Here is a 4,455-nt window from a genome sequence, read left to right on the forward strand (position 1 = left end):
CTTCTAATGAGAAATGTTTATTAAAAGCATGTGTGTTTAATGTCAACATTACTTCACTGTCATTGGATTTTGAACAAGCTGGCCCTTGTTTATTGATCCACCAGAGAATTGAGTGAGAAGGGCATTACAATGATCTAAAGTTATAAACGCATGGATCTGTTTTAGCATAATTGACAGAAAGTATATTACTTATGTTAGAGATATTACACAGATAAAATAAGCAAATCAATTTTATATCAAGATCATCAAAGTCCACTGATCTGAACTCCATTAGGTCAACAAAAAAGGTTCTAGAAGTGTAGGAATTTGGCACTGGATGTTGCAAAAATACAAAACGCAATAGCTACTCTTGAAATAAATCCACTGTGATTAAAGATATTGATCATATTTGGGTAGCACTGTCACCTCACAGCAAGAAGGTCCTGGGTTCGATCCCCAGGTGGGGCGCTCCGGGTCCTTTCTGTGTGAAGTTAGCATGTTCTCCCCGTGTCTGTGTGGGTTTCCTCCGGGAGCTCCGGTTTCCTCCCACAGTCCAAAGACATGCAGTCAGGTGAACTGGAGATACAAAATTGTCCATGACTGTTTGCCATTTAACTTGTGAACTGAGGAATCTTGTGTAATGAGTAACTACCGTTTCTGTCATGAATGTAACCAACGTGTAAAACATGACATTAAAATCCTAATAAATAAATAAATATTGATCATATAACTAGTGTACAATTAAGCTAATTTGGCACAAATACATTTACCTAATATTTTTTACCTGATCTTTACTGTTAAAAAATGTCAATAATTTTAAAGCTGGCATTAAATTTATACAGTAATCTTTAAAAATTTACATTTATCAATTCAAGTAGACGTGGTTTGTGTAAAAGTGGAGAATATTACAAAGCGTTTTGAGTAAATGATTATAAAAGTTAGCGACCATGCTCGGTATTGGATTGCAACTACACGATTGCAGTACATTTTAAGTACAATGTGTGGCGCCATCTAGCGGTTAAACGGTGTAATTTAATAAACTACAGTAAGATTCTGCTTTGACTAGCCATGATCTGTTTGTTAAACGGACTGGTAGCTGCTTCTGGACCTGTTTAATCCAGCATGTGCATGTTTTGGATGTGAACGTTGGGATTACATGCCATTACAGACATCACATTAAATCAGCCATAACATTAAAACCACCTCCTTGTTTCTACACTCACTGTTCATTTTATCAGCTCCACTTACCATATAGAAACACTTTGTAGTTCTACAATTACTGACTGTAGTCCACCTGTTTCTCTACATATATTTTTAACCTGCTTTTACCCTGTTCTTTAATAATCAGGACCACCACAGAGTAGATATTACTTGGGTGGTGGATCATTCTCAGCACTGCAGTAACACTTACATGGTGGTGGTGTGTTAGTGTGTGTTGTGCTGGTATGAGTGGATCAGACACAGCAGTGCTGTTGGAGTTTTTAAATACCGTGTCCACTCACTGTCCACTCTATTAGACACTCCTACCTAGTTGGTTCACCTTGTAGATGTAAAGTCAGAGACGATCGCTCATCTATTGCTGCTGTTTGAGTTGGTCATCTTCTAGACCTTCATCAGTGGTCACAGGGCGCTGTTGGCTGGATGTTTTTGGTTGGTGGACTATTCTCAGTCCAGCAGTGACAATGAGGTTTTTAAAAAAACTCCAGCAGCGCTGCTGAGTCTGATCCACTCATACCAGCACAACACACACTAACACACCACACCATGTCATTGTCACTGCAGTGCTGAAAATGATCCACCACCTAAATAATATCTGCTCTGTAGTGGTCCTGTGGGGTTCCTGACCATTGAAGAACAGCATGAAAGGGGGCTAACAAAGCATGCAGAGAAACAGATGGACTACAGTCAGTAATTGTAAAATTACAAAAAGCTTCTTTTTGGTAAGTGAAGCTGATAAAATGGACAGTGAGTGTAGAAACAAGGAGGTGGTTTAAATGTTAAGGCTGATCGGTGTATACCGCTTAAATGCCTCTGCATTTTTGTAATTCGACGGACAGAACATTTCCAGATATTGTTCTGATGAACAGCGTACTCTGATTAAAAAGTTGATTGTAGAGGGAAAAACATACAGAGAAGTACAGCAAATTATAGGCTGCTCAGCTAAAATGATCTCAAATGCCTTGAAGTGGCATTTGTTAAGAAACAGACGTGTCCTGAATGGGTTCAAATTTGCCAAGGAACACATTGACTGGTCCAAAGAGAAATGGCTCAACATTTTGTGAACTGATGAAAGCAAAATTTTTCTTTTTTGGTCTAGTGGTCATAGACAGTATGTCAGACGACCCCCGAGCACTGAATTCAAGTCAAAGTTCACTGTGATGACAGTAAAGTATGGTGGTCCAAAATTGGGGATGTTTTTCATACCATGGTGTTATGCCTATTTATCACATACGAGGGATCATGGATCAGTTTGAATATATCAGAATACTTGAGGAGATCATGTTGCTCTATGTTGAAGAAGAAATGTCCTTAAAATGGGTGTTTCAACATGACAACGACCCAAAACATCTTGGTTACAGACAAACAAGATTGAGGTAATAGAGTGGCCAGTAATATGAAGTGCGTTTTTTTTTTTTTTTTTTTTTTTTTTTTTTGAGGCAAAACCCAAAATTGCAGAAAAACTGTGGAATGTAGTTTGTTTATCCTGGACTGGATACCTGTTCAGAGGTGCCATAAGTTGGTCGACTCCATGCAACACAGATCTCGGAAACAATCGTTATGCCACTAAATATTAGTTCAGTAATTTAAAGTAAAGTGAAACCTCAAACATTTTTCTCAGTTTATAGATATATTTGTTGGGTTTTTAAAGAAAAATGCTGCACTGCTATTTTTTTTAACAGCCTAATATTCATTTTTCTTAACTTTCTGTAAAGGATTAACACAAACTGGCTAAATGTTGTTAATGTTTTGATTTAGAATTAAAAGTGTAGTATTTTCAGTGCATTTGCATTTATGGAAAAAAAGTTATTATAATGATTTTGAGCTTTATTCACTTTTTTAAAATCACTGCTATTTTTTTTTAACACTACTGTACTATGGAGCAATGAATAGAACTAAAACCGTTTAGCCATATTCATCAGCTGTTTGTCTGCCGCTGTTCCCACGATCAAGTATGGAGTTTTTTTTGCTGCAGAAACAGGCAATCTTGACCATGTGACTGGCATTATGTTTTCACAGAAATACCAAAGCATTTTGAGGAGGAATGTTTTCTGAAAGTGGTCTTCTCACTCTACAGATTTAAATCCTATATAAAATTTGTGATATTTAAAGAAATCAGCCATCACACCTCAATAAGATGGAAGCTTCTACATGAGAAGATTGGGTGAAGATTCCACAAGAGAGGTGTCAGGAGCTTGTTAGCACTTAGCAAATTTGTTTAACAGCTTGTATGTATTAATAAATATTCTTTCTCTGTTTTCTGATACTTCTTGTCTCAGAAAGCCCTCCAATGGATTGGCAGCATATACAGGGTATTCCTGCTTTGCATCCAACATTTCCAGCTGGAACTGGACCTGTCCAGGATAAAGCAGTTCAAGAAAATAAAAATGTATACGAATTCACAATGATTTTAATGTTTGAACTTTAGTTCTTTTGGGGGAGCTTGGGTAAGCAGCTGTCTTAACACTTGGGTTCATGGGCGCTCAGGTGGCACAGTGGTGAAACACGCTAGCACATCAGTGCTGACATTTTAAACCAGTCGGCAGACCTACACTTACAACGATTGACTTGTTCAAGGGCAAGGTGCCGGAGGAGACCTCATAACTGATGCAATTACGACCTCTGCTGGCTGATTGATGCTGCCTGCACAGAGACGAGGCATAATGTGTGATCAGGGTGTGGCTCTCTGTACACAAAGCTGATACACATATGAACGTCGTCTTGTGCAGGTGAAAAGATGCAGTCAGCTACAGCAGACGAGTTCGGAGGGGGCGTGTATCAGTCTCAGACCAGTGCAGATCAGCATCAGTAGAGAGGAAGCGTAATGTAATCAGGTAATTGGATATGACTAAATTGGGAGGAAAAGTGAGGAAAAATGTGACTCAACAGACACAGCCGGCTGCGCCTTAAGGAGGGAAGTCCAATGGGGTATACAGCAACTACTACTGTCTGGCTGAGGTACTGGCACTAGAGGAGAAAGAACAGAGAGAATAGCTTGGTCTGACTTAGCATAAAAACATACCGGCAGCTGTAAGGATGTTGCTGGCAGCAGAATAATGATAGTCGGCAGCCCACCTTAGTCACCTTGTGCAAGCAGCAGACGTCTTCTCAATCTTCAGATTGAAGCAATATTCCAATTGGAAAAATTTTCTGTATTTAATAATACATTCAGGCAGCACAGTGGCTTGGTGGGTAGCACTATCACCTAACAGCAAAAAGGTACTGGGTTTGATTCCCAGGTGGTGCGGTCTGGGTCCC

This window comes from Trichomycterus rosablanca, chromosome 2 (assembly GCF_030014385.1).
Source record: "Trichomycterus rosablanca isolate fTriRos1 chromosome 2, fTriRos1.hap1, whole genome shotgun sequence".
Classification (NCBI taxonomy): Eukaryota; Metazoa; Chordata; class Actinopteri; order Siluriformes; family Trichomycteridae; genus Trichomycterus; species Trichomycterus rosablanca.